This window comes from Armigeres subalbatus, chromosome 1 (genome assembly GCF_024139115.2).
Source record: "Armigeres subalbatus isolate Guangzhou_Male chromosome 1, GZ_Asu_2, whole genome shotgun sequence".
NCBI lineage: Eukaryota > Metazoa > Arthropoda > Insecta > Diptera > Culicidae > Armigeres > Armigeres subalbatus.
Window position 1 is genome coordinate 287,069,600 of NC_085139.1, and position 20,169 is coordinate 287,089,768.

The following is a 20,169-nucleotide window of genomic DNA, read 5'->3' on the forward strand; positions in this document are numbered from 1 at the left end:
TAATGGATGTTGATGTTCTTAAATATATGTAGATATTTCCCCTAGCCAACAAATACTAAAGTAAGAAGAGAGGATTAGAATTTTTTGAGTCACAGTTCGAATCAATTATCGCATATCAACGGTCTTGTAGCTTGTAGAAATATTCAAAATGATAGAAAAACGTGAAATCAACCATGTATCAAAATTTGCAAATTAGATGAAACCTGTTGATAATTTAGAACTATTTGAGGTTAATCTGTTGTTGAATAATTGACACTTAAAGCGAAAAAAAACAGAATTTGATCTCATTTATTGTGGTTAATTTCTCGTGGATTTTTTTTTTTCAATTATCTAACGTACATGCACCATGCATCATATCTGTAATAGGCTATAATTTTGCCATGATCTGAACTAATTTTTATTGCCACACTTCTGCTGCCAGCAGTTTCCAATCACCGCGGTTGGACTGCTGCCAGCGCGGAGTTTCGTGCATGGTTTGCTTTGATGCGATGGCGGCCGGCAGAAAAATGGTTGATTATTAGCCACTAATCAGTCACCCGCTCACTGATTAGTAGATTTATGGAATGCGACTAAATAGGGAGGGGGCTATCAACTGGCAAACTAAATAGGTATTAAACACAACTAGTCATGTAAAAACGAAACGGACCTTCAGACCAAGGGTGTTAATTAAAACATGACCATAAAGCAGAAATGGCGCTTTGAACTTCACCGGAATCCATGATGTGCTGGCGCTGCGTGATGATTATATGTGAACTAATGGTGATAAAACAAGTTTTAGAATTGACCACAAATCAATTAGAATCGGATCTCGCTTGCATTTTTTCGTTAACCTAAAATATTCCTTTAACTCTTTCCGTAATGTTTCCACCTATTTTTCTCCGAATCAAAGTAGACCTAAAGAACTTCATACTGGCTTATGAATCCTTTTCTATGGACATTTTATTCTGACAATTGTAAAGTATTTCTATTTTATATTCGAAGGAAAGTTTTCTGATGTTATAGGGTAAAATGCCCAATAGTGGCCCCCTTCATTCCTTTAATTTATTTAGTTTACATCTAAACAGATAACACTGAATCAAAGCCGCATCTCTCCATCCTCGAATGCGACCCTCGCTCGCCAAGTCGTTTTGCAGCTGGTCTGCCCACCTCGCTTGCTGCGCTCCACGCCGTCTCGTATTTTCCGGATTGGAAGCGAACACCATCTTTGCAGGGTTGCTGTCCGGCAACATGCCGTGCCCATCGTACCCTTCCGGCCTTAGCTACCTTCTGGGTTACTGGGTTACAGGGTTCGCCATAGAGCTGGGCGAGATCGTGGTTCATTCTTCGCCGCCAAAGATGGTCCTAAGCATCCATCTCTCAAATGCTTGTCGAAGTGCTTGCAAGTCCTCCTTGAGCATTGTCCATGTTTCATGTCCGTAGAGGACTACCGGTCTTATCAGCGTCTTGTACATGACACATTTGGCGGTGGTGAATCTTTTTTGACCGCAGTTTCTTCTGGAGCCCGTAGTAGGCCCGACTTCCACAGATGATGCGCCTTCGTATTTCACGACTACCATTGTTATCAGCCGGCATTTTTCAAGGACTTGCCGTACAGTAGAGATCTGGTCCGTTGTCCAGCGGCCGTCAACGAAGCCGGCTTGATAACTTCCCACGAACTCATTCACTAATGGTGACAGACGACGGAAGAGGCGACATTAAAGATAGTGAACGATCAAAAGTTCTCACACTCCAACTTGTCGCCTTTCTTGTAAATGGGGCATATAACCACTTCCTTCCACTTCCGGTAGCTGTTCAGTTTCCCAGATTCTGACTATCAGTTTGTGCAGGCAAGCGGCCAGCTTACCATCCTTACCAGGTGCTTTATTGGTCTTTAGCTGTTGGATAGCATCCTAAGCTTCCCTCAAGGTGGGGGCTGGTTGGCTTCCATCGTCCGCTGAACTTAACTTTCACTGCCTGTACTCTCAATTTGTGATCCTCAACCTGCACATTCTTTCATTGATCGGCCACCACACGATCACGCGCCTTTGCATATCACCCATCAATATGAAGCTGTTCCCAGCTCATGTATGTTGCCGCAGCTCTGGTAGATGGTATGATTACCTCTAAACGTTCGCACCATTGATCCCTTCCAACAAACCTCCTGCAGCGCTACGATGCCGAATACACGATTCTTGAGCACATCGGCGAGTATGCGTGTGCTCCCGATGAAGATTTGAGAGATTTGCAGTTCCACGAACCGAGTTTCCAAACGCTAGTCCCTTTTCGTCGCAGTTGTTTTCGTCGATGGTTCTGGTCCGTACTCTCTTGTTGATTGTTCGTTGCATGAGTTTTTTAAAGGCAGGGTTGCAGGGCCTGACGCCAAGCCCCCTGAATATCCGGAGGACTATTCCTCCTTATTTTCGGTGGACCATGGTGCACAGTTTCACTTAGAGTTCCTCGCTGGCACTCGGACGATGATCAGCCTGATCAGCTGATCCTGACATGGAGAACAGACGCTCAATAAGATTTGCAGCTCCGGAGAGGAGCAAACCCCCCTTTCCCTGTCAGCATACGACCATAGCTCCCACCGGGGTTACCCGATCTTCCCTAAGGTTGCTCGTATCCCGGCCAGCACCACGAGGATGGAAGGATAGGAGTTGCTGGATAAGAGGCAAAGGACGGCGAGATGGGGTCTATTTTATTCCTTTAGGTACGCGAAGTACCAATGGAACGCTTTACCCAGCATTTGCCGTGCCACAGGTCTAATTAATTACACTTAAATTTTCTGAGCTCGGCTTGGCATGAAATTTTCGTTAGTTGCCCAGGTCGATGGATCTGTTTTGAAAAGGAACTCGGTATTTATTCGCAAGATATCGAAATATTCAAGTGATTTCTGGGAAACATAATCTGGAAGGGCGGGTTTAAACTTTTTGGATCTTGTCAGGTTTCTTCCAGCACTTTTCTTCTTCTACTGCGTCACTTACTTGATACTTGATACTTGATGGGCTACAGCTGTTCGATGAATCTACGCCGAATGGAGTATCCTTCAACACTGGACTCGATCTTGGGCCAATCGCTTCCAGTCGCCCTGAACATTGAGCGCCCTCAACTGCAAAAAGCCGTCGTGTACGCGGCCTTCCACGAAGCCTGCGGCCTCTTCCGGGTTCTCTACTAAATATTATCTTCGCTTGACGTTCTTTCGGCATACGAACAACGTGACCAGCCCACCGTAGTCTGCCGTGTTGTATAAGCTTAATAATATCCAGCCCTTTATACACCTGGTACAATTCGTGATTCATCCGACGCCGCCAGATGCCGTTCTCCTGTTTACCGCCGAGTATTGTCCGCAGCACCTTCCGCTCAAACACTCCGAGAGCTCTCCGATCAGCCTCCTTTAACGTCCATGTCTCATGGCCGTATAAAGCCACCGGAAGAATCAGAGTAGTATACAGCGCGAGTTTTGTTTTCGTTTGCAGACTACGGGACTTAAGCTGGTTACGAAGTCCGTAATAAGCCCTATTTGCAGCTGCAATACGCCTTTTCACCACGCGGGTAACATCATTATCGCACGTCACTAATGTTCCAAGATACACAAATTCTTCTACCACTTCAAATTTTTCACCATCCAGCACTATTTCGCTACCACCACCACTAATGAACCCACGTTGATTGCCAGCGACCATGTACTTCGTTTTGCTGGTATTGATCGTGAGTCCAATCCTCGCTGTCTCCCTCTTAAAAGGCGCAAAAGCCTCTTCCACGGCACGGCGATCAATTCCGATAATATCGATATCGTCCGCAAATCCCAGGAGCATATGCGATTTTGTGATAATGGTACCGCTTCTTTGCACGCTATATTGAACAGTAGATTCGAGAGTGCATCACCCTGCTTTAATCCATCTAAGGTAACAAATGACGTCGATATTTCATCCGCAACCCTTACACTTGATTTCGATCCGTCCAACGTTATACGAATCAGCCGTATCAGTTTCGCCGGAAAACCATGTTCAAGCATAATTTGCCATAATTCATTCCGTTTCACTGAATCGTACGCCACCTTGAAATCAATAAACAGATGATGTGTCTGCAAGTTGTACTCCCGGAATTTATCAAGGATTTGTCTCAGGGTAAACATTTGATCCGTCGTTGATCGGCCCTCGCTTGGTATTCGCCGACGAAGGACTCTTCAAGCGGTCTCAATCGGTTGAACAGAATACGGGACAAGGAGGGTTATTCCTCGGTAATTGGCGCACTCCAGTCTGTGCCCTTTCTTAAAGAGAGGGCAAATGAGGCCGTTCTGCGTGACTGCGTCACTATTGCACGCTTAATCTGGTCATCTACTTCATTATCAATGAACGCCAGACAAACGTGCATCTCGGAAAGATACCATAAGTGTTTATGGCATTTCTTCGAAGTTTGTTCAGCAATTTTTGGATCATTGTATTTCATCAACGCGTGGGCAAACTCCAGATCATTACGAGGGGCTGACAAAGGAAGCGGAGCTTGAAACCAACCTTAAATTTAAACATAGTGAGTCATTGAGTTAAAGAAAATATAATACTGCCTCCTACCTTTCAAATAGACATTTAACACGAAAAGAACAAACCGCTTCAACATGTCCGTGGTGACATCTTCAGAAGAAAATTGGTCACGAAACATGAACATTTTCAGGCCGTAGATGGCTTTTTCCATTCACCTGCGATGATGAACAGCTCTGGCCAGCTTAAGTTTGAACCGTTGAACAGGATCAAGGCACATTAAAGCTAATTGTAAAAACTCTTCATAATCTTCTCTGGTGTGGGGTTTCTGTAACATATTGTTACCGAAATTTATTAAACCCTTCCGCTCTTCCAAGTCGAGTTCTTCTAACTCGAGCCCAATGATCTCCTCATGATTCAAGCCATCCCACGCTGTTTGGAAGCTTTTGAAGAGTTTGTCATCCGGTGATGTAGGTAGTGCTGGTTTTGAAAATAGTGGAAAACTGGTTTTGAAAACGCGATCTTAAAAACTACTTGGCAAGCTGAGCAACTTCCTTCCAAGAAGTGTCTCTAGAATAACAGATGCGCCATTCTGTTCACCGGATTTCGCATTGATCGTATCATAGCTTTTTCCAACGACAAAAATCTCCAAGCTCCATGTTTTTAAACTCTCGATCACCTGTTCTACGACGGGTTTTCTTGTTCCATTTCGAAGAAACTTACAGGTTAAAACTTGCTCTGTAGAGTTATTCCCAGTTACTTCGACTGCCAGCATCCCTCGCTTTCGCCTATTTGACACTAATTGCTTTCCATGGAAATGAACAACCATTTCGTTACATTTTTCAAATGATTCCATGATTCGAGCTACAATTTCCTTTCGAGCCTGAAAGATACGAAATTCATTAGAATGTTAACATATGATAACCTAAGGAATGTTTTTGCTGTATAAGAGTTGAACAATTCACTCTTCACCTGTCATAAGACGAGTTTGAACAGTCCCATTGAATTCCACCACTTAATTGTATCCTGACAGATACGTATTTCGACCTCAACAGTAAGGCCGTCTTCAGTGTCTTGTACTTGACTCGACTTGACAAGACACTGAAGACGGCCTTACTGTTGAGGTCGAAATACGTATCTGTCAGGATACAATTAAGTGGTGGAATTCAATGGGACTGTTCAAACTCGTCTTATGACAGGTGAAAACATTCCACTAAAAAGCTCAAAATAATTTTCTTATCAATTCACTCTTGCCAATTTTGTATTATTCAACTATTCTTCAACTACGTCGGAAAGAAACTTACACTTTTACGTAATCTTTGAGCTGTCGATTTACTGAGATTGACTTGATTCATAACAATTTCAAGAGCATCGACTACGGAGCCAATAAGACCACCAGTGCCGTGATTCGAAACCTTTTCTTTGTGTAAATTTTCCGCAACATTATTGTTTATCACGTTAACTCGCTTCAAAGCTGTAATCCGGATCACTAAAACGCTCATCCTCTTCCGACTGGTCGGTATTGGTCGTCGAACTGGTTTTTCTTCTCTTCTATACTTATATCCTTTTTAGGCCGAAGTCGGGCGAACAACACGGGACAACACGGGCGGGAATCGATTTCTGACTTCCCAACAAACAATTTAAGTTGAATAAGCTAGTTTTTAAGCTGAACAAGCAAAATTGTGGCGAAATAAGCTCTTTACCAGCCTCCAATGCTTGTTGGGTTCCCTTTGCGTTTTTCTCTGATATTAACATTTTCTATTTTCTTCTGCTTATTCGTTTTACTGTTGCCTACCTCTTTTCGGATATTGTGACATGCATTTACCTGTTTTTTTAAATTTCCTTATCGCATCCTTTCTTTCCTGACGTTCGTATCCAGCTTCTTTCCATATTCCTACAAGCTCTTCAGACACTGCTTTGAGACTTTTTTGGGATGAACAGTTCAGCACCTCGCGTTGATATCGATAGAAGCAGATTATCTCCAACTTCGTTGGATGCCGATGTCTTGGAAGCCGGCTGCTGGGCAAACCAGTAATTTTATCAGCTCGTGGAGGTGATACCATTTGTGTGCAACCTTTTTTCTTTTCCAGTATCTCAACTGAACTCATGGAAAAGCTGTCGAACTGATACGACAAAAAAAAAAGTTTGACTGTCATATGACATTAGGAATGGGCGATACCAATAGGATATATCGGGAATCGATATTTTCACTCCGATTAATCGAAATTTTGTATCGATTTTTTTGAAGTTCGATGTTTGACAGTATCGATTTTTTAAGCTGATATCGGGTTTCGATATTTTGAAATTAAGAGACATTATCCGCAATATTCAAAAAAGTTGAAATATAGCAAACATGAGTTACAATCAGTTAAAATAGCAAACATATGATGTGTGATGTGATGATGCAATCATTATTTACTTATTTATTTTTTCCCTTAATTTTTTTTGTCGTGCTTTTAATTTTTCACACGTATCGATATATCGGAATATCGATGTTTTAGCGCCGATATTTTTTGGCATCGATGTTTCGACAATAAAAACATATAAACCCAGATTATTCCACCTAGCGTTGGTGGTGCCTTTCTCGTATTTAGTTAAGACACCAACCTTATATGGGGTTGTTATGGTCCGATGTACCATTTTCCTCATAACTTTTTAACGCAATGACCGATCGTTATAAAATTCAATAGTGATCAACAAGGCTTTGTCCCCTGTCGTATGAAACTTGTTGCGAGAAAATCAGTTAAGGATTACTATACGAAAAGTAGTCTAATGTTTTTTATAGCTTTTGTGCACACACATACACACAGACATTCACACTTTTTTTTTCTTTCCTAAACAATGGAGGGGGAATCTGCTCAACAGACATCCTGGGTTGACCAGGAAGTGCGGGGTTAGGGATCACCGAGGGAGGCAGGACTACATCCCCTACCCGCTAAACCGTTTCCATTGCCGCCAAGCCCATAGTCCCTTCGGTACAACCAGAAAGTAATGCTTCAAAGGGGGCCAGTGCACAACGCACCCTCGAGGTTAGCTGCGTGTCCTTGCAGCACCGAACATCGTAACTCGCTTTTTTAGAAGAACACCATGGTATCGTGCCAGCGCGTTGCCGGCTTTCCAGGTGGCCTTACCACGCCCTATGTCCTCGGAAGGTGGGCAGGGTCGACTTCGCGCCTGCTTCCCTCTGCACGACTGGTATCAAGAATGATGATGCTGCGTGCACCCCAAATTGACCTTTCTGCGATAGGGCCTATTCGCCAGCACACAGAGGGACTTGCCTTGCGATGCGCCTGAACTAGCCATCCTTGAGTCCACGCGCCACCTTCTATGTAGCTCCGAGACGATTTGGGCGATAGCCGATAAAACGGCGTTCCAGCCAACTTCATCTTTACACATCCTCCGAACTAGGTTGTCCGGGGTAGTGTCCAGACCCCATGTGGCAAGCATGTGGTCACGCATTGCGCGAAAACGTGAGCACACGAACAACACGTGTTCCGCCGTTTCCTCTAAACCTGCGCACACCAAACACTCGGGCGAGGCCGAGCAAGCCAGCTGCGTTACCTGCATTTTGATTTTGCAGCACGCTTAAACTCCGGGCACATCGAACCCCCCATGGGGTGCTTGCTGTTCACAGCTTTGCTGGAACAAATCAAACAATTGGGAGGGTTCGTGCAGCATTGTGCCTCATGTCCCTCTAATCCGCAGCGTCGGCAGAGATTGCTTCTGTCAGGGCCTTTGCAGTCCCATTGCTTGTGCCCCGGTTCCAGGCACTTGAAGCAAACTTCGGGTTGCTCGTATATGCGCACAGGGCATACCGACCATCCCACTTTGACGCTCCCTAACTTGACTACCTTGGAGGCGTCCGCTGCAGATAGCCGAACAAATGCTACCTGCGTCCCTGCCGGACCTTTCCGTAGCCGAACGGCTGCGGTGGGCGTCTCCACTTCACACTGTCGCCGCAGTGCCGTGACGAGCTCTTCGACTTCGGTGATCTCGTCCAGGTCTTTAACCCTTAGATTCACCTCCGTCGTGAGTGCCCTCACCTTGACCGTCTCGCCTAGGACTTCCTCCGCCAACTTCTTGTAGGCGGCGCCCTTTTGTGAGACGCCCCGCTTTAGCTCGAGGATCATCTCGCCCATCCGAGTACGTCTTATTCGACGTACGTCGGCGCCGAGTTCACCGAGCCCCACTACCCTTGTTCGGGGTAGTAACCCTCCGCGTTTTGGGGCGGCCCCCAGGGAGCTCATCCCCTGGAGACTGTCTCCCCCGTTTTTGTGTCTGCTCCTTTGGAGCAGCCACCCCCGACGTGCCTGCGAGTACTTGAGCCTCAGTCTTGGTAGACTTTGGCACCACCGTCTTCGCTGGCACGCCCTCGGTCGATTCGACCTTGCCCAAATCCGCGAATTCTTGGGCCTCAGTCTGGGTAGACCTCGACTCCATGGATTTTACGGGTTCGAACTTGGCCGTCCCGACCGCCGTTTCCAGCTTGGCGTCCAACATCGACTTTCGAAGTTTCTGCAAGCTCCTCTTGAGGTCCATACTGATATTATGCTTCGATGACGCAAAGTCGATGATGGCGTCCAGCTGTTCCGTCGCCACCTCGAAGGCCGAGAGCCCATCGCGTTTGCGGTTCATCGCCTCCACAAGCCATGGGCCGTCAATAACCTCTACCGGCGTTTTTTTAGCCGAGAGGAAGGTTAAGTGACCCACGCTGGCGCTGCGCACTGAGCTGCCGACTATTGCCTCTGGCCTTCTAGGCGGAGACCTGAACAACCCACCTCTTGCGAAGGGGTTGTCGCCTACACTACTACCACTAGTTGAAGAATTGACTTGGTTTTCCATTTTGGTCCCACGAGTTGCTCGAGAAAAGAGGTCCACCACGCCAGAGCCCAGCATGACGCGGTAAGGGACAATTACTGTGGAGGGTGCCCAGGTACCCCACAGGCTCCGTTAAAGGCCTAGCTCATTATTTCACTGTTTCTGTGTCATTATTTCATGGTCCCGGTCTAACTCGCAGTGGCCATGGGGAGGGGTCGTTAAGCCCTTGGACAAAGTCCCTGCTGCCCCCACACACATATACACTGCGTGCTGCGAAATGGTGAGTTGACATCTGGGAAGGAGCGACCAACACAGCTCTGGTCCTCACAAGTTCCGATCTCACGCTTCCACGGGTCTTCCGATGACAATTGACCGCCAGCTAAGGGTTGCGTACTTAGCTGGTAGTGCAGCCTGGGCCCTTTTTATGGAAATATCACCACATTGTATAATTGGACGATGGGTCAAAAACAAAAGGGTGCCGACAACCGATCCACTTCCTCTACATGAAAGAAACATTACAATTCCACTAAACACTTGAGATATTTCGGGGTAAGGTTGCCGTTCCACGTGCTAGCAGGGGTTAGTACTTGTAGTGTTAATATGATTGAGGAAGTGTTCAAACTATCGGGGGTTCACGGTATTACTAAACTAGGCTGATGTCCGTCTCTCCGTTCAATTAGCACTACATTGAAAACCGACCACAAAATGACAAATGAAAAGGAAGGTGAATTTAAATTTTGGTTTAGACACTAAAAGCAGATTCTTCCCAGATCACACGCAACCTACATTCAGGAAGGTGCTTTTATGTCGGTTTCGAACAATTAGTGGTAGGTACCTATCGAGTTCCAAGACACAGAGCTCGTTCTTGAAGCTGCCGGGATTTTCGCCAGGTAACGAAGGCAATGCAGCCACCAGAGAGGAATCGTGTTTCGAATTAATTAGTTGTGTGCTGAACAATATTTTACGTGGTTTTCCATTCTTGATGACGATGCGGACGACGACGATGACGACGGCGGCGCCAAGTGTGTATGTGCATGTACTCTATTAGTGGGATTTAGGAAAGAACGCCTCCATTAGGGGTGCATAACAAGTACCTACCATGAGAATGTGAAAGTTTGCGCTGGCTCAGACATAAACACGGCGCTTACTATTTCGAGCCCGACGAAAGGAGCTTATTATTCAACATAAACTTCAGAACGAACAGGCAGCGCTAGGAAGAACATCATCAACCATAGCGAGGCTGCCGTCAAAAATTAATTATTAAACATGAACTTAATCATAAAAATAATTACACCGCCTCGGCACAGACAACAGACGTTCGAGACAAATTTAAAATTTGTTTAACGAATTCAAAGGGTAATTATTCAATGGAGAAAGAAATACTTCCTCTTAGATGTCTGTTTTCTATGACCCAGGATAGAAGAACTTTGTAACAACATGGAAGCTTTTCCATCGCCTCGTGTGTTGTTTGTGTGAAAAACAACCAGGCACATGGTTTCAGGTGAATATTTGCGGTTTTTCCATTCTCTCCCGTGGTGGATTGGTTTTTGTTCGTAGAACAACAAGCCAGCCATCCAACACGTCTTCACCGGCAAGGATACAACATTACAAGACCAGCCAGTAGCGAGTGCATCGACCACCATCAGTCGATCGAGGCGGGTCCTCATCAAGTCCGCCTGAAGTTGTAGCCCCTCAACCGAAGTGGACAAATTGTGCAAGCATATAAATATCCCATGCAAAACAACCCGACAACAGGCAAAAACATGGCATTTCATTCAGGTGGACTACGGCCAGCCAGTACCAGCGCACCCAAGTTATTCTTTTTCGGTTTTGCAATTTTTGCATATTTGCACTCTAACCAGGACTGTAGAATGTACTCGTGGTGGTTCGGCATGCTTAGCTATGCTGTGGGAGAGTGACCAATCCCCAAAACAAAAGTCAAATCCCACGAGCAAAAAGAGTGCGCCCATGAAAGAGACGGGTCGACCGGCATGAATGAATGAACTTTGTTTTACGATTTGTTTTCCGGTTTCCAGGGGCTGCCGGCTACGGGCTAACACTGGGATATTGTTTGTTGGTGTTGCTGTTTAGAATAAAGCTTCGAGTTCTGGAGGATTTATTCCATGACTGGTCCTTCAGAGATATGAGTTTCAAAAGCTGGAAAAATTTCTCGTTGTTTGCACACAGAAGTAATTTAGAAAATGGAACAGCGATGACAGAGCTTGATTTATATGGTTTTTGTACGTGAACTAAGCTGAATTCTGAGCCGGGATACCTTCATGCGAACCACACGTATAAATGTTTCGGTATACCAGTTGGCTAACGACGTAAATGAAGTATTGTTAGATTAATAGCACTGGTGTTAACAAAATGCTGGGTTGCCCATAGGTTGCATCAGATGTTCAAGTCCAGAGAAATTGACCAGCGTTTGTAGCTTGTTGATACTTCAATGAAATTCCAGAATTATTTGGTATCTGTATCTCCACGAATTTCCTTCAAATGTGATAAAGTTTCTTTTATGTTAATGTGCAAATGGAGTAGGTAGTATAAGTATTCGCAATCTGCAATGATTACCTACAGATTTTCAGTTACTTACTTAAGTCACGTCGAGAGTAACGAGAGTAAGTAACGAGCGCAATTTATATTTAATTGAAATCCTTTTTGATTAAAATTGATAATTATTTTTTCTTGACGTTTCACTACCACCAAACATTTTGAAGAACTCGAAAATTCTCATTCAGCGAACAGTTGGTCAGTTAATAAATTTATCATCACTTAAAAAAATCCACATTGTAGAGAAAACTAACTTCATCACGGAAGACGATGGGCAACACCCAGACCTGGTATCCGCATTGTTGGCAACGTGTGGAAGTTTAAATTTCATGCCGCTTACTTTGTTTCATCGAAAGGAAAACCGGAGCAAAAACCAAAGTGCACATTCCCCAAACCAGGTGCCAACAAAGTGTGACAAAGTAGTCGCTTTTCAACGGGCGGAAGGGACTCCTTCAGGCAGCTTCTGGCACAGCCTCCCCCATACCGTATCTCTTCTACACTGAATCGGGGAAGGAATATTGTTTCCATTCATACTAATGTCATCTTCGTCGAGAGAAACGGTTCTTCCGATTTCGATATAGTCACTTCACACGAGATAGTTTATGTAGCTTTATCATTATTAGAACAGCGTTTTGTTTTAGTCATGATGAGCGTCATGATGAGTCATGATGAGCTCGGAAGCCTCCTTCCAAGAGGCTCGGAAGCCTCCTTCCAAGAGGCTCGGAAGCCTCCTTCCAAGAGGCTCGGAAGCCTCCTTCCAAGAGGCTCGGAAGCCTCCTTCCAAGAGGCTCGGAAGCCTCCTTCCAAGAGGCTCGGAAGCCTCCTTCAAGAAGCTCGGAAGTCTCCTTTCAAGAGGCTCGGATGCTTCCTTTCAAGAGGCTCGGAAGCCTCCTTTCAAGAGGCTCAGGAAGCCTCCTTTCAAGAGGCTCGGAAGTCTCCTTTCAAGAGGCTCAGAAGCCTCCTTTCAAGAGGCTCAGGAAGCCTCCTTTCAAGAGGCTCAGAAGCCTCCTTTCAAGAGGCTCAGGAAGCCTCCTTTCAAGAGGCTCAAAGCCTCCTTTCAAGAGGCTCAGAGCCTCCTTTCAAGAGGCTCAGAAGCCTCCTTCAAGAGGCTCAGAAGCCTCCTTTCAAGAGACTCAGAAGCCTCCTTTCAAGAGGCTCAGCCTCCTTTCAAGAGGCTCAGAAGCCTCCTTTCAAGAGGCTCAGAAGCCTCCTTTCAAGAGGCTCAGAAGCCTCCTTTCAAGAGGCTCAGAAGCCTCCTTTCAAGAGGCTCAGAAGCCTCCTTTCAAGAGGCCCAGAAGCCTCCTTTCAAGAGGCCCAGAAGCCTCCTATCAAGAGGCTCAGAAGCCTCCTATCAAGAGGCTCAGAAGCCTCCTTTCAAGAGGCCCAGAAGCCTCCTATCAAGAGGCTCAGAAGCCTCCTATCAAGAGGCTCAGAAGCCTCCTTTCAAGAGGCTCAGAAGCCTCCTTTCAGGAGGCTCAGAAGCCTCCTTTCAGGAGGCTCAGAAGCCTCCTTTCAAGAGGCTCAGAAGCCTCCTTTCAAGAGGCTCAGAAGCCTCCTTTCAAGAGGCTCAGAAGCCTCCTTTCAAGAGGCTCAGAAGCCTCCTTTCAAGAGGCTCGGAAGCCTCCTTTCAAGAGGCTCAGAAGCCTCCTTTCAAGAGGCTCAGAAGCCTCCTTTCAAGAGGCTCAGAAGCCTCCTTTCAAGAGGCTCAGAAGCCTCCCTTTCAAGAGGCTCAGAAGCCTCCTTTCAAGAGGCTCAGAAGCCTCCTTTCAAGAGGCTCAGGCCTCCTTTCAAGAGGCTCAGAAGCCTCCTTTCAAGAGGCTCAGGAAGCCTCCTTTCAAGAGGCTCAGAAGCCTCCTTTCAAGAGGCTCAGGAAGCCTCCTTTCAAGAGGCTCAGAAGCCTCCTTTCAAGAGGCCTGAAGCCTCCTTTCAAGAGGCTCGGAAGCCTCCTTTCAAGAGGCTCAGAAGCCTCCTTTCAAGAGGCTCGGAAGCCTCCTTTCAAGAGGCTCGGAAGCCTCCTTTCAAGAGGCTCGGAAGCCTCCTTTCAAGAGGCTCGGAAGCCTCCTTTCAAGAGGCTCGGAAGCCTCCTTTCAAGAGGCTCGGAAGCCTCCTTTCATTTAATTTATTTCAAACTAAAACAGCATAACAACAGAACACTTTTAGTGGTTTGTATAAGTTTCAATTTCTATTCCAGCAGAAAGACACTTCAATTTTTTATTAGTCTATAATTTCTATTCAAATCATTTCAAACGAATATGAAGTGCGATTCAATCAAGTGGTGATGTTCTGGGATTCCGAGCCTCTTGGAAGGAGGCTTCCGAGCCTCTTGGAAGGAGGCTTCCGAGCCTCTTGAAAGGAGGCTTCCGAGCCTCTTGAAAAGAGTCTTCCGAGCCTCTTGAAAGGAGGTTCCTGCCGCGGTCACCAAGCTTCAAACCTCTTCTTATCTTTTTCACGCCGTTTGAGTGGAAAGGAGAAAGATCCTATCTCCTGGTAGTATTTGATTAACTTCAGGACGATCGCTCTTCAAGCTTGATGTTCTTGATAAGATGCGTTCGTCACGCCATCCGTTGTAAGAATGACCTCCTGCACCGTTGACACCCGCCTTTTATACAGTTTGGCGTTGACAACGGTGATGTGTTATTTGTTATACTTAACGACGCCTACCATGATGCAGCCAGTCAAACTTCTGAAAACTGTGATGCAAACACCGAAAATATCATAGAGTGGCGGATTTACATAATTTTTATCGTTGAACGAAATGATGTATCAATCTGAATATGTTGTATTTATTGATCAAGCCTTATTCTCTACAAGCCTCTTAAAAAGAGGCTTCCGAGCCTCTTAAAAGGAGGCTTCCGAGCCCCTTGAAAGGAGGCTTCCGAGCCTCTTGAAAGGAGGCTTCCGAGCCTCTTGGAAGGAGGCTTCCGAGCCTCTTGGAAGGAGGCTTCCGAGCCTCTTGGAAGGAGGCTTCCGAGCCTCTTGGAAGGAGGCTTCCGAGCCTCTTTGAAGGAGGCTTCCGAGCCTCTTTGAAGGAGGCTTCCGAGCCTCTTGGAAGGAGGCTTCCGAGCCTCTTGGAAGGAGGCTTCCGAGCCTCTTGGAAGGAGGCTTCCGAGCCTCTTGGAAGGAGGCTTCCGAGCCTCTTGGAAGGAGGCTTCCGAGCCTATTGGAAGGAGGCCTCCGAGCCTCTTGGAAGGAGGCCTCCGAGCCTCTTGGAAGGAGGCTTCCGAGCCTCTTGGAAGGAGGCTTCCGAGCCTCTTGGAAGGAGGCTTCTGAGCCTCTTGGAAGGAGGCTTCCGAGCTCATCATGACTCATCATGACGCTCATCATGACTAAAACAAAACGCTGTTCTAATAATGATAAAGCTACATAAACTATCTCGTTCGTGTGAAGTGACTATATCGAAATCGGAAGAACCGTTTCTCTCGACGAAGATGACATTAGTATGAATGGAAACAATATTCCTTCCCCGATTCAGTGTAGAAGAGATACGGTATGGGGGAGGCTGTGCCAGAAGCTGCCTGAAGGAGTCCCTTCCGCCCGTTGAAAAGCGACTACTTTGTCGCACTTTGTTGGCACCTGGTTTGGGGAATGTGCACTTTGGTTTTTGCTCCGGTTTTCCTTTCGATGAAACAAAGTAAGCGGCATGAAATTTAAACTTCCACACGTTGCCAACAATGCGGATACCAGGTCTGGGTGTTGCCCATTGTCTTCCGTGATGAAGTTAGTTTAGTTAGGCTTCCGAGTTTTCTGCAAAGATGCTGGGTCATCAGGCCGGAGGCCATTCGGCCGAATGCGAAGTGGGGAGTGAGAAGCGAGTAGTACGAAGTGAGGAAGAAGTAAAACGGAAAAAGAAAGAAGAAAGTGGGAAGAAGAAACAAGAAATAAGAAAGAAGAAAGTAGGGAGAAGGCAGAAGAAAGAAAGAAGATCGAAGAAGGAAGAAGAAATAAGGAATAAGAATCAAGGAAAATCAAGGAACGAATAAAGAAGGAAGAAGGAAGAAGAAAAGCGAAAAGGATGATGAAGGAAGACGGTAGAAGGACGAAAGAATAAAGAAGGAAATGGAAAGAAAGATGAGGAAAACAAAGGAAGAAGGAAGAGGGAAAAAGAAAAAGGAAGAAGAAATAAGGAAAAAGGGAGAAGGAAGAAAGAAGAAGGAAGAAGGAAAAAAGAATAAAGAAGAAAAAATAGGGAGAAAGAAGAACGAAGAGAGAAGAAGGAAGAAGGAAAGAATGATAAATGAAGAAGGTAGAAGGAAGATGGAAGAAGGAAGAAGGAAAAATAAGGAAAAAGGGAGAAGGAGGAAGGGAAATGGGAGAAGGAAAAAGGAAGAATGAAGCAGGAAGAAGGAGATGGAAGAAGAAAGTATGAAGACGGAAGAAGGAAGAACTATGAGGAAAGAAGAAAGAAGGAAAAACGAGGACGAAGGAAGAAGCAAGAATAAAGGAAGAAGCAAAAAGAAAAAAAGAATAGGAGAAAAGAATAAAGAAGCATGAAGAAGAAGAAAGAAGAAGGAAGAAAGAAGAAAAATGAAGGAAGAAAGAAGGATGAAGAAAAAAGAAAGAAGAATGGAGAGGGAGAAGGAAGAAGATAGAAAAAAGAAGAGAGATAGAGAAGGAGCAAGCAAGAAGGGGGAATGAATAAAGAGTAAGGTCAAGGAATAATTTCTCATTTTTCACTTTTTGCTTCTTTCACATTTTTCACAGCCTAATGATGGTTTGGCCTAACGACCTTCGGTCAAATGGCCTGATACCTTCTGCAAATCATAATCGTTCGACGACCACAGAAAATTGTTGTCCACAGCAGTTTCTCAAACGCTCGACGGAGGGAAACGTTGCAAAAATTTAATCTCGTGGAAACTGTCTATAGCGTTTAAGCGGCAAATCATCTAATGGCTCACCTTGGCATCAGTAGCAGTAGAATGATTTTTTTTTCGAGACATCTCAGTTTTGTAGCTGTTAACGACTTGAAAGGAGCATTATTGAAAATAAATAGTAAAAAAAATAATAGTAACAATTCCATCAGCGTGAATCAACATTTTCAATATTTCCTAATTGAATATTTTACATTCAACGCAGCCCTACGAACAAATGGCGGTCGTGTCTAGGATACAAACATCTAGATTATCTAGATTATCTAGTTTTTCTGCACTTGTAGAATGACGCGTTGCCAGGTTATTCTTAAGACTGAGCGACAAGTGGCCAATTTCCGGAAATACCCGGAGGGAAGACAATTCGGCCAAAAACGTTCGAATGTTTATCAGTGTACTTGTTTTATTAAATCACGAGGTTTGTCATGTCACAACATGGGTTTCGAAGCCTATCAACAAGTGGTCAATCCTTCCAGAACAGAGGTACACCTCCGAATTTATCCGATCATTCCACATAACTTGACCTCGATTTTTTTAAACAAGTGGAAATATGCTATCGATTCCAGAGATCCGTTTCAAAATCTGTGAGGATCCGTGAAGGTCCGGCTGAGCAAAATTGAAGTCTTGATATTAAAGTTTTTTTTAAGAATAACGTATGCTGCCCATGATCGCATATTTGTAACACTCGCATTTTTGTTCATTTTGTTTTGTCCTAATGTTAAAACAAAGTTTTAAAATTTTGTTATACAAGTTATTTAGATTATGATGAAAAATATTCCAATTCCCATGTGAAGCACCACAAATTTATCATGATTCAAAAAAACTTTTCATTTTAATCCTCCACTATTTAAGAATTAATTAAACGGCTTCCTGGATAAAGAAACCCGCATAACAAAAATGAAATGAGTTTATAATTAATGGCCAATCTACGTGATGCAAGCAGCCGTAGTGGCAGCGTGCGATGCCACAGGTTGGTTGAGCCTTACCCGGTAAAAATCGTTTACTCATTAATGGGTACTTTTTGTCTGCTATCTCTTTCTCTCTGCTGAAAAATTTACCCATTTTGGGAGAATAAGTGGATTTACTCATTTAAATGAGTAGATCCACTTATTCTCTCAAAATGGGTAAATTTTTCAGCAGGGGGAAAGAGATAGCAAAGAAAAAGTACCCATTAATGAGTAAACGTGTTTCTCCGTGTACAGCCACCGAGCCGCCGTGTTTGTCCATGTATCGTAAAGAATGGGAGCATTGCACAGATCGCGTCCCCTCCCTGCATTGCACTGTACCGTACCGGTGTGGTGGGTACCGACGACATGCGCCTGTTGGGATAGCCGTGTGCGGCCTGCGAAAAATGCACCTCAAACACTTCCACTTTAATTAATAACTTAACTCAATTTCGCTCCGAGGAAACGGGCTCATTTTTCAACTTTATTCTACAAAATCTACTGCCAGCTCAGGTATTTACCCTCGTTGCGTTTAAGCAGAACGACGGCAGAGAGAGGCTGGGCGTCGCATTCCTATTTCTCACATGCGCGCCCAACAACCGGCGGCCGTCCCGGAGCAGAAAGGCAGTTATTTATTCTTAAGTTGGAAATTAGTCGAATGCCTTTTCTTGAACCGTGCTTCGCGGGTGGTGGTGGGTGTTGGACAAACATGAAAAGTGTGCAAATAATAATTGGATTAATTAGTTTTGGCTGCATTCATATTTTTTCCGCCACTCATTGGTGTTGGTTAAGGTGAATATATTTATGCATGAATCGAACGCCGTGGTAGCCTTTACCTTCCTCGATATTTACTCGATCCATTTTTTTAGTTTTGATTAAGAGCCCCGTGTGGAAACATTTTCTTTTGCTACCAATGTTAAGAATGACCTTGACTAGCGCGTTGATCGTTTCGCATCTTTCTCACAAGCTGAAATTTGCCGATTGTCAATCATCACTCTCTAATTTTTCAATTCTATCTTACATCTGCTAGCTTGCCTTTTAACTAAGCCTCAAAGAGCGGTTTGAACACAGATTATCTTCTCTGTAAAGTATGAACGTCCCTGGATTTTAAACGTTTGTGTTGATTGCGTCAACCTTTAATATCTCTTTCGTCAGAATCCGAACTACCTCTTGGTTAATCCCTTCTTACTTGCTGTACTTACATTTTTAAAACCTGTTGAAAAGAAATTTTCAAGAAGCCAACAACATGCAGCAGGCATATGCCGGTAGGATGGTGGATCTCTATAAAAGTAAGCTTCTTCTTATTATTCCTGTATTACATGTCCTTTCCATGTACAGGAATACCAGAAACTTCTCTTCTGAATTTCTCCGGAAAATTATTTTAACATTTCCCTTGGAAATTTCCAGACTCAGCTTCTTGAAGAAGGCTGAGTCAAAATATAACAAATTAAGCATTGCACTATGGTCCAGGATACAGATTTACGCGGAAAGATGAATTTTACGCCAAAACTATATTTTTTAGAAAAAACTGTTGTTCTACAAAATTGTTCGAAATAGTAAGACCATCATTATGGTTTTACCAAAAAATAGGGTGGCCCATGATATAAAAAAAATAGAAAATATTTTTTTTTATTTATCGGAATACTGACATGTTATATTCTACAAAGTTCTAGCGCAGCTTATTCCAATCAATTTTGCTAAAAAAGCTTTTTCTGTAGCTCTTAGGTTGGCTGATTTAGAGCAATTTTACCTAATTGGATTAGGGTGTACCTCTCAAATACAGTATTTTTTATCTCCTTTTTTTGTTTTACATTTCTCAAAAAAGTCGTCTTCAGGTGACTTTTGAAGCTAAAAAAAATGCAACTTTTGATGGGTAAATATGCTCAATATCTTTTTCCGATCAAAAGTTATAATCGTTTTTCTGTCAAAATTACATTTTTTTCATAAGTTGATATCTCCGGTTAGGGCAGACCGAAAAAAATATGTTCACACGGCATCTAAAAGAAAAATTAATACTCTTTATTATGTCAAATATGTTATATGGGATATGTTTTTTTTTTCATCTCAAGTTTCACCAATTTTACTAAAACCATGCTTTTTCAAATAAATTTATAGAACTCAACAACGGAAGAAGATACAGACGATATTCTTATAGCAAAACACGCGTTTTAAAAAGCCTCAAAAGTTTTCAGAAGGTGACATCCGTGAAAAATAAAAAATGAAATGAGCAGATCATAAATATTCTTTTTTGAGGTACACCCTAATCCTGGTAAGTAAAATTACTATAAACAAGTGAGCTTAAGAGCTACATAAAAAGTTTATATAGCAAAGTTGATGGGAAAAAGCTGCGCTACAACTTTGTGGAATATTTTATGTCAATTTTCCGCAAAATAAAAGAAAATAATATTTCACATTTTTATAAAATGGCCCACCCTATTTTTCAGTAACTCTATAATAAGGGCTCAAGTATCCAGAACAACTTTGTAGAACAAATTTTGTTTCTTAAAAGTATGCTTCAGACCGAAAATGCAT